Below are 11,249 nucleotides of genomic sequence, written 5' to 3'. Positions count from 1 at the left end.
TTATACTTTTAAAATATTGTTACACATTAGACTACACACTTTTATTTGTGTAATAAGTTGAATGGCTGTGAATGTAAATTTTTGTGGCTTCTTTGCGCCAAGCCTGGCCAAGCCGCAAGCGCAAGCCGCCATTTGGCTCTTTCGGCTGCGTTTGAACGTGCGTTTCTGCAGCCTCGTGCTAACCTCTGTTGTTGAGAAGGAAACGCCTAGCGCTTTCTTTGCGACATCGGTTTTGCATCCGGAACGAAAGGTGAGACTTTCTTTTTTAAAGTGCTGGTGTGGCGTATCATATTTACGTTTCCTTGTACTGTAAACGCTGCGAGCACTGCGTAACCTCAGGGAATCAGGCATAGCTAGTGCTGCGTCTTTAGGTTAAGCGCTTTGGAAACGCCCCGGAAAGGCGTAAGACACCATTTTTTAGCCGGACGTAATGGTATTTTAGGCTAGTTGTGCCGTTTTATCTAGCGCTGAGGGATGCCAGCGGTAGGCGCCCGTCGTCGCACGTAGCGTTTACGTGCCGCAAACGACGGCGGTAAGTTGCGGAAGTGGCCGGCCGGCCGGCGGTCCGTAGGCGAAGCAGGCGTTGTGCGCTGTCGCTGCACTGAATTACGTGAGCCGCAGGCTGCGTTGTATTATACTACCTAGCCATTGCTAGCTTGGCCAACTGTTACTGCTATTTGATGCACTGCAAAGCCGTCCGGGCTAACGTACAGGTCCGCGCAAAAGTAAACGGAGCACGGGAGCGGTGGCCGAACTGCATCGCTGCGCCGCGTATGGGCGCCGACGGGAACCATGGAGCGCCGGTCAAAGAGTGTGTTCGCACTGCCCCCGCCGCCCCATCTGATATGTTTAATCGCCGCTCTGCTGGCGTGTCATGCTCGGCGGGACGGTCTTCACAAGGCAGCGTGGGGCTATAGAGGGGCGCTGTTGGCATTGCCGCTCGCAGGCATCAGCGGCGACCGCATCCGCTGCTCATGAGCTGGACGAAGCTGCGCGCGCCCGGAAACGTGCCTTGTTGGGCCCTGTAAAGGGCGGCATAAAATTGTATGCCGCTGCGGTTCGGCATAGCATGTCATTGCTATATAATTAATTGTCCGCCGGCAGCAAAATTGCCGTGTACAATATAGAAAGCACATTCACAGACATTTTCGTTGTACGGAAAAAAAATCCCGCTAACGAGATTTCTTCTTTTATTTTGGGTTTGTCCCACGTTATTGATGCCGGTCAGTCCAGGTCTGTTCTGAAGAAAGGAAAATAAAAAATGTCCATGCGGGGGAAATTCCGTAATAAAGAACACCGTAAAGAATAGGTATAATAGTTGACTGCTATTACAGCGGGCCTCATAGGGCGCATATTCTGTTACGCATTAAAACCGACGTTGTTATTTTTAACAACGAGCACCTTATATTAGTTAAGAAAGTGTTGCAGATTTAAATTAAACTCCGCATTGAATTGAAAGATCGCTTCACCGCATGACCTCAGTGTCTTGCAAAAGAGCACCATCAAGGCCTCAAAATGACCGATGACGAGTATGGTCGTCATGGCCGATGGCGACCACGCTCTTAATCGGTTAACTTGGACAAGATCTTATGTCAACGGGGGCCAAAGGGTTAATGCGACAACAAAATATGCGCCCTATGAGGCCCGCTGTAATAGCAGTCAACGATTGTACCTATTCTTTACGGTGTTCTTTAATAGAGAATTTCCCCCGCATGGACATTTTTTATTTTCCTTTCTTCAGAACAGACCTGGACTGACCAGCATCAATAACGTGGGACAAACCCAAAATAAAAGAAGAAATCTCGTTAGCGGGATTTTTTTCCGTACAACGAAAATGTCTGTGAATGTGCTTTCTATATTGTACACCGCAATTTTGCTGCCGGCGGACAATTAATTATATAGCAATGACATGCTATGCCGAACCGCAGCGGCCTACAATTTTATGCCGCCCTTTACAGCGCGCAACAAGGCACGTTTCCGGGCGCGCGCAGCTTCGTCCAGCTCATGAGCAGCGGATGCGGTCGCCGCTGATGCCTGCGAGCGGCAATGCCAACTGCGCCCCTCTATAGCCCCGCGCTGCCTTTAGAAAACCGTCGCGCGTAGCATGACCCGCCAGCGTAGCGGCGATTAAACATATCAGATAGGGCGGCGGGGGCAGTGCGAACACACTCTTTGACCGGCGCTCCATGGTTCCCGTCGGCGCCCATACGCGGCGCAGCGATGCAGTTCGGCCACCGCTCCCGTGCTCCGTTTACTTCTGCGCGGACCTGTACACTGCGAAGTAGCCGTATCTGCATTAATTTGGCTTATCTGTGCATAACCAGCAGCCATACACTCATCGTAAGTTTTACACATGGGTGCATACCAAGCTGCCTGCGTACAAAGCGAACCCGCTCGCCGACGCCGATAACGCGCGCTCGTCGCTTCGCTTTGGTGCGTCAGGTACGGTATAAAAAAAAATTCCCCCGCACCTCCCCGAGGGGGATTGTGAGGATGCAGAAATGCGAACGTCGAACGCAACGTCCTCGGGTACCATGCGAGGAAGGCACCGCACAACCTTCGATACGTCGATGGGCACGTTCGCCGCCTGTCCCTTGATTCCAAACTGCCCGTTGCCTCGAGTCAGCCGCCTGATGCTAATGAAGGGGAGTCGAGGCGCGATGAGCCGCTCTTCGACCGGGTTCAGATAGGGAAGATGCGCCGGCCGAGGAGGATAACGGTAGCCAAAACTCACGCAGCCCTTTTCTTCGCAGCTTTGTCTTCTTCTCCTTCTTCTAATTCAGCGGTTCCCCTACGGGAAGATGACGATGGTGGTTGAACGCGAAGCTATCTCGTGATGGATTGTTTGGTTGGCCAATCCCTAGGGGCATCATGCCAAAATCATCATCAGACGCGCTGCGCACGCCGGCCAAGGGACGCACGACAACCCCCGACTATAATGCATGCTGCATAAAACGCGTCTTTCGTCGGCAGATACCAGCTTTGCTCGAGGCGGGGTGAGTGCGCAGTGCATCGAAATCTTCAAATTTGGTCTTCGTTCTACATCGTATATCAATTCCGGTATCGCAGGCATTGCATAGAACTGTTCCACACTTGCCGTTTTTTCAAGCGTTTGCTCTCTTTTCTCTAATCATATTTTGGCTAGTTTCATTAAACACGTATTGCGCAGATTGCACCTATTCAGTCGGAGCTGTGTGTGTTCTTGTCATATCTTTTTAAGGCATGGCCTTTGGCGGTCAGTAGTACTCAGTAGGACGCTCACTGCTGCTTGCCATGGTGCCCACACAGCGCCCAAATATACTTTCGCCAGGTGCCCGTTCTCGGGATGCGTTTCTTTCGCGAGCCCGTGGGGAAACAGGTTGTTACGTCCGGCAGCTTGCAGTGTTCGGCGTAGCGCGCTCGCGGTGCTATCTCTTGATACGATCTGGGCGACTGTCTGCGCGACGATGACGTAGTGTGCGCTGGCTTTATAAGCCGGCAGCCGTATGTGTGCTTCTTCTTAACTTGTATCGCGTGCTGACGCCAGTCCATGCGTCGAATAAAGCAGTAAGCCACTGGTGCCGTGTCGTCGTGCTCCCGTCATTCGTCGTCGTGCTCCCGTGCCCCCGTGTCGTCGTGCTCCCGTGTCGTCGTGCCGTGTCGTCGTGCTCCCAGCGTCCGAGCACGGCGAGGAGGAGAGCAGCAAGGAGGTGGCCATGGACGCCACACAGGGTTCTGGGAAACGGCCCCACGACGCAGGGGACGACGCCGCTGCGGCCCAGCGGCTGCGGTGGTTGGAAAGTGACTAGAAAGTGGTTACGGGAAGAAAAAAGAAAGCCGTCAGGGTCTCCCAGCGATCAACTTCCCTGCCGCGCGAATGCAAAACGGGTGATGGAGACGGCGGGCAACCGCCGACCGTGAATGAGTGAGGGGGGTACCGGAGCTCCATGCTCCTCACCCAATGGTGCTGTCCCTTTTTGACACCACTACGTTCAGATCAAAATTACGCGTATTCACCCTCAACGTAAGAGGTTTAGCCAACAGGCGTCGACAAAACCGAGTGCGACGCCTCTTGCTCGAAAGATTTGGTGGGTCTGCAGGAAACAAAAATTGAAAGTGAACGGGCGACAGATAGCATGGTGAAAATTTTTTGTGGTAGGTTTGAAGTGTGCGTGAGTCACGCGCTAGGGAATTCCGCAGGCGGTTGTTTATTGTTGCGTAAGTCTGTTAACATGATAGTTCAATATGTGGTGTCTTGTTTATTGGGGCGGTTTGTAGCGTGTGATTTTTTGTTGGGAGACAGAGTTCAGAGCGATTTGTGTGTATGCCCCAACAAACTCTAAGTGCCGCAGGGACTTCTTAAGAAGCATTATAGTAATGGGCGACTTTAATTGTGTATATCGTGCTTGTGACAGGGCCAATCCGAACGCACCAGCAGATGCAAGTGCGGAGTTCCTACAGGCGCGGATCGCTGAGCAGAGCCTACACGACGCAAACAGTATTCTGAGTGGTGCAGGGACCCTGGCTTTCACACACTTTCAGGGGTCCAGCCATGCGTGTCTGGACCGCATATACGTGTCGTCCGAGCTTGTACCAGCGTGCCATAATTATGATGTAGAACCACAGTCATTCAGCGACCATTATCTGGTTACGTTCTGGAAGAAAACAAAAGTGAAAATTTGAATTGGGAGCTGTGGAAACTGAATGCCCAACTGCTTCAGGATGGTTTATTTGTAGAGAGAGTGAGGAAATGTTTGATGCGCGACAATTATGACAAGGGCAGCGAAAATTGTTTCGAAGCGTGGGAACGTTTTAAGCAGAACGTCAAGACGAAAGCTATCGAACGCTGTAGTCGGGTCTGCCGGGAAGGGAGAAAGGAGGAAAAGGAGCTCCGAAACCTCTTGGCCCAGCTCACCAAGGAAGAAAATAAAATGGCCGGAAGCTTCACTTCGGACATCAAAAACGTCAAACTCGAAATAGAAACCAAGGATGCCGAGAAGTACAAAGGAGTGCCAATAAGAGCGAATCGCCAACATAAAAAAAGCGTGGCAAACTGTTCGCATGGCGACGCAGTGAAACATCCCCCTCGCGAGGGGCACGATCAAATGCAGAGCATTTCCGGGTTCGCACGACGTTAAGTAGTTTGCATTACGTTAATGTTGTTGCACTTGTGGCAACTGCTGACGAGAGAGCGCTCGTCAGCAGTAAAATGAACGAGTCAACGATATAAGGCGGGTTCGTAGCGTCCCATTCTGTGTCGGCTTTGTGGCGCAGTGGGTAGAGCACCATGTACATTGCGTTCCGCCCGCAGGGTCGAGGGATCGAAACCGGGCGCCGGATGGTATTTTTTTTTATATAGTAGGGAGGGGTGCGGACTACGGACGTCAACGCGGGTGACATCGTGAGTTACTGAAATGCTCTGCATTTAACAAGTGCACAGTCCAGAGGCAACGCCATCGCAGTGCTGCGACAAGAATTCCCCGCAACATCGCGAACAGATTACAGTGAGTACATGGTTTGCTCAACATGCAAAGACTCGTTGATAGCTGGAAGGGTCCCTGCAATGAGCCAAACGCACGGTTACCGCTATGTTCCCAAACAAAGCCATGTGCCGGCTCTAAATCCCATTTACTACCATTTAATTCCTGTCCTCTAATCTACCCAATAAAAACCGTTGAAAAAAAATTCTGCAAAAAATTCAAAGCATCATCTACTAATGCGTGGCATTCTTATACCGCTTCTCTTGAGTGTGAGTTTGTACTGTCAAAGTTTTTGGTTTTTCTGAATCCGGTCCGACCAATTATCTTCATTTACGCTATTATAACGATTCGAAGTGAAATATTCGTGAAATTTGCATTATTGTGGAAATGCAGGGTGTTATGCGGATTATTTTCCGTAAATGCTTGATATTTTTGTTATCTTTTAATTTTTCAAAATTTAATTCCGCCAATTATCTCCATTTACGCTGTTATAACGACTACATTTGGAAGTTTCGGGAAATCTGGATTATTGTGGAAATACAGGGCTTTGAACGGTAGCCCTTTCCCATTAGCCATTTCCCGTTTTATAATTTTCTCATTTTTTAGTGTTTCAAAATTTATTTGTTTAAATTTTCTAATTTAGGCTAATATAACGATTATAAGTCTAACTCCCGCAAAATCTGCATTATTGTTGCAATGCAGGTCCTTTACAGTTTGCCATTTTCCGTATATTTTCATATTTTTCTTATTTTTTAGTTTTTCAAAATTTGATTCCAGCGATTACCTGCATCTACGCAGTTATAACGACGAAATCTGGAACTTTCGGGAAATCTGCATTATTCTGAAAACGCGGGGTTTCACAAGTGAGCCATTTCCCGTAATTTGTTCCTTTTTTTATGTAATGTTTCAAAATTTCTTTGTACCAATGAAGTTGCGGTAATATAACAATTATAGGTCTAAATTCTTCAAAATCTGCATTATTGTGTAATGCCATGCGTTTTAAGTTTTATCATTTTCCGTATTTTTTTAAATATTTTCTTATTTTTAGTTTTTCAAATTTTCGTTCGACCAATTATCTCCATTTAAGTTATTATAACGGTTACACTAGGACCTTTCCCGAAAACTGCATCGTTCTGGAAATACAGAGCGTTACACGGTTCGCCAGTTTTCTTAATTATTTTATATTTTGCTTATTTTTGTCTATTTTCAAAATTTCTTTCGACCAATTGTCTCCATTTACGCTATTATAACGATGACAGGTGAAACTTTCGCGATATCTGCATTGTGGAAATGCCACGCGTTATACGTTTGGCATTTTCCGTAATTGTGTTATATTTTTCTCATTTTTGTACTTTTTCAATATCTTGTTCGACCCATTATCTCCATTTCCGTTATTACAAACGATTACATTTGGGACTTTTCCGCAATCTGCATTCTTGTGGAAATTCAAAGCGTTACACGTTTCGCCATTTCCCGTTTTTTTTTATTCCTATTTTTTGGTTTTTCAAAATTTCGGGCGACCAGTTAACTCTATTTACGCTATTATAGCAACTACGGGTGAAACATCTGCGATATCTGAATTTTTGTGCGAATTCATTGCGTTACCCCGTCCTGGTTGGGGGGGTACTCGGCAATGAATGCTAGGCATTATAAATTTGGAGGACAAATCCCGCACCAACAAAGCTATCGCAGATCGCGAAGCTATCGTTCCCCGTAGAAGAACGATTAATGCTATGCGTCTCCCGTTTATGCCCATTATGCGCTTAACGCATGGAAACGGCCAGTACGGGATCAAAGGCCAAGTCGTGAATGTCCCGATAGACGTACAGAAAACGGCGCAGTGCCTTCCCCGTGACATAGCCGGCGACGTAGGCATGGATGTGCATATAATGCGGAAGTTGATGAGTAAGCCCTCGTACAAGTCCAGGCTTGTCAAGAAACGGAACTTTCGTCCCTGGTTGAAATACTTGGAAAACTCACCTCTGTACAATTTTCTAAACATCAAGATACACTGGAACCGCCTCAGTGACGTCAACGATGACGATGTACCTTGCAAAGATGATGAGATAGAACCAGCGCCAGAAATTGCAGATCTTGTAGATCCCGAACAAGTGGCCACTGCGCTGAATACAATTACCCATTCAATGATATGCGATGATGCTGCAGCAGCAATAGGACAAGTCGCAGCCACGCGAGACATTTGCACAGAAGGCGAAGCAACAGGTTTAGCTGAGGGAACCCACCGCCTCGACATAGCTCCCGTTGAAGGCCAAGCACCCATATCGCTTTTCTTTGACGAGTACGCGGAAGAACTGTCGTACCCGCAAATTTACAAATTTACCACGGTACGCGCCGCAAAACTACGGGACGGCACCCGACCCCGTTTACGAAAGCGAGCAGCGATATCTGCAGAACCGACCGCCGCGCAGTGCACCCCGAGCATGTTGCCATGAAGTGAAGTGAAAAAAAGTGTGCAGTCTAATGTGTAACAAAATTTTAAAAGTATAATATTGTGTGTTAGCTTAATTTTAAATATATAATTTTTTACCACTTGCGCCGACTGCCGGATGGTGCGGGAGTCACGCCACTCGGCCGCGATAAGCCCGTGTGTCCACTCTTCTAATTTTTTATTTCTCTATGGTGCGCCGGCGGGCGTGTTGGCGGAACGCATTCCGTCGGCTTTTGCCGTCTGCTTTTTTCTTGACGGTTGCGTTTGGAATTCTGCTGGGAGTTATCGCGCCACCTCCCCTTTACATCATAGTGCTGTAACGAGTGTCCCATCTGCTGATAGGTGGTGCGAAAAGCTTTGGTTCGGTCGCGTGCGTATTTGCATACATTCGCCTTATCGGTGCTTCTGCATGGTAGTTGGAGGCGATCGATGGCAACGTTGCGCAAAAACAAACGAGGGCAAATAAGAAACGAAAGGACAAGCGCACTTTCTTGTCGTTTCTTCTTTGACCTTGTTTGTTTTGCTCAACTTCACCATGTATAGAAAGCCGCTACCGCCGCACTGCGCCCTCTAGTTCCAGCTCGTCGAGTAGCTGCGAATACCTCCCGGATGAAGGGCAACTTGCCCGCTTAAATCGCCGACGTGGGGCAGTATTACTTGTTCAGGTTTCTTTCACTTCTAAGCCCGCGCACATAACCGGTTGCCGGCGTGCACGGCTTGGAGGGAGAGGTGCGTGCACGCGCTCCTTACTGATGGCGCCACCGTTGTGCTGGCGGGAGGTTTAAACGCGGACGTTAAACGGCCCAATGCGACTTGTCCGGTGTCCTCTCAGTGATCGAGCAGATTGGGTTGGTGTGTTACACGAACAGTGAGATGCCTACGAAGCGGGAGTCAGCTCCTAGCTTGTCCGCGAGACTGAACCTTGGGTCCTTCCAAGTTTCATTCAGCTAATTGGCTAGGAAGTAACCTCAGTCGCTATTTACGAACAAACGTTTCTTTTCATGCACTCCGTGGACTGCGTCCAGCTTCGCAGGTCATTTTTTTTCATAGAGTGGAAAGGGCACTAATTTTCTTACAGCCACAACTCGTACGCACCCGCCGCGATGGCTCAGTGGCTAAGGCGTTGTGCTGCTGAAAACGGGGACGCGGGTTCGAGTCCCGGCCGCGGCGGCCAATTTTCTAGTGGATACGAAGAGCCAAACCGCCCGTGTATATACGAGATTTCGGCGCATGTTAAAGATCCCCAGGTGGTCAAAATCAATCCGGAGCCCTCCACTATACGGCGCGCCTCATCGCCTTAATTTTGTCGGCGCGTTGAACCTTACACTCAATCAATCAATCAATCAATCAATCAATCAATCAATCAATCAATCAATCAATCAATCAGTCAGTCAGTCAGTCAATCAGTCAGTCGGTCAGTCGGTCAGTCGGTCAGTCAGCCGGTCAGTCGGTCAGTCAGTCGGTCAGTCAATCAATCAATGGCTCATACACGCAGTGGCATTTGTGTTCCCGCACAGTCGACTGTTTCGGCAAGACGTGGCGTTTTTTATTCGGTTTCAAAAACCTGGCACCCCTCGACAACAGCTCTTGTCACATTACACCCACACGAGAAGAACGTATCCTCCCCCCCACCACACGTTATCTAACTACGAGGCATATATCTACCGCCGACTACAAACTGACACCTTTTACAACCACACCATCCTCGCACACATATCTCCATCCACATACCCCACAGCTGCCCGCACTACGACACTCCTCTCACAACCCATCACCTCGTCTACTCCTGCCCACGCAACCCTGACCCCGTCACCTCCGGGCCCTCCCCTTCCCCTGAGCAGTGGGAGTCTGCGCTGACCAGCTCGGCACCGGAGCGCCAAAACGCGCTTGTGCAACGGGCCATGGAATCAGCAAAGGCTCGCGGCCTCCTGGACGTAGGAAGCTGACCACCACCCCTCACTCCCGTCCTTTTGCTCAATAAATGTTTACTCCTCCTCCTCAAAAGCCGCGGAAGACGGCCGGTAACGGCCGTATGATCGATATAGGACCGTGCAATCGCGCTAGCCGAAGCCCCTAGGCGACATGAAGAACCACCGAGCAAGAAGGTTATCTTGCTCCGTGACGCAGCATAAAATGCCTTGTCATGCATGCTCCGGTGGTCGTGCGGCTGCGACTTGATGCGATAACTTTTTCGTTTTGTTTTACAACTGGCAGAATGTTCTGGAAGACGTTATCGATGTGAAAGAGTGGAAGGGTAGGCGGTAGCCGACCATAAGCAGCGCTCTGTAATGCCAGAATAAGCGCGTTTTAGAACAAGGGGTATGCCATCTTGCCTGCCTGTTGCGCATCGGGCGCAAAGTAGCTGGCGGCGGGGTGACGGCGGCGATGGACAGGTCAGTTTTTTTCCACGCGGTATACTGTCTATTGGGTTCGCGTTAAGAGGTGTTTTAATGCCATAAGTGTTGTCGTTTTCGTTTCCTTCAGTCGTTTTTCGTTGTGCCTGTGCCATCCCCGCTCCCAACCGGCTCGCTCGGACAAGCGAATACCCACGAGGGCCTCACGGACTTCCTTCACGGTATGCTGCTTCACAGTCTTCACCGACGGCTCTCCAAAGTGGTGAGTTCCGTGGCTGAAGGCCCGGTGCGACGTGCGGCGTGCCCACGAAACCGGCTTTCGTATCATTTTTTTCGCGACGCTGAACGTTTGCGTATTTGAATTTTCCTAACCGAGCGCACATTACCCTCGGAGCCGGACGTTTCCTGGGCCGTCGCGACGAAGGGATTCCGACTGTCGCCAAAGCTTTGCGGTGCGCGTTAGGCTGTAGCTTTCGGGATAGCGGCGCAGTGGCGGTGTTGGAGCCCTTCGCCACTGCCTCTAGCGTCGGACTCAGCTCGGAAGCCCCGTTAAGTTGTGGTGATAGTCGGTCTTCCTTTCCGAACGCCGCGGTAGCCGAGGTATATGCACTTCGATAATGCCTTCCGCTCGGACGTCCTCGGTTCGCGCGGCGTTCGGAATACAGTCGCCACTTTCAACGAGCATCACTGAAGCACGGAACGCAGCTCTGCGGTCCGCGGCTCCAAATTGGGGTCGTGGCAAAGGCGAGTGAGGGAATTAGTGTCCTTGGTTCCTTTTCAGGTTCGCGTCCGGCACCGCCTCCGCCCTCCCGTTTCCCTGACCCTTGCGTCGTGTCTTATTGCACTTGCTCCTTCCCGCAAACGCGCACTACTCTTCTGGCTAGGCAGGTACACGTCTCCATCTGTCCTATCTACTGGGCTCGACGACGCGTGTTTTGTGCAGAGGTGTTTTCTGGTAATAAAAGGGTGTTGAGATTCAAGAAACCT

At 49.9% G+C, this 11,249-nt stretch overlaps 1 long non-coding RNA gene across 1 annotated transcript; it reads left to right on the top strand.

Annotated features, from left to right (window-relative positions):
* Positions 1-10,172: 10,172 nt before the first annotated feature.
* Positions 10,173-11,144, top strand: LOC144152812 (uncharacterized). Its single transcript, XR_013319230.1, has 3 exons — positions 10,173-10,301; positions 10,393-10,483; positions 11,044-11,144. It is a non-coding gene; the product is annotated as an uncharacterized LOC144152812 (long non-coding RNA).
* Positions 11,145-11,249: the final 105 nt, after the last annotated feature.

This window comes from Haemaphysalis longicornis, unplaced genomic scaffold (assembly GCF_048455015.1).
Source record: "Haemaphysalis longicornis isolate Haplotype H1 unplaced genomic scaffold, Haemaphysalis longicornis Haplotype H1 scaffold_9, whole genome shotgun sequence".
Taxonomy (NCBI): domain Eukaryota; kingdom Metazoa; phylum Arthropoda; class Arachnida; order Ixodida; family Ixodidae; genus Haemaphysalis; species Haemaphysalis longicornis.
This window is presented reverse-complemented; position numbering and strand designations above follow the sequence as displayed.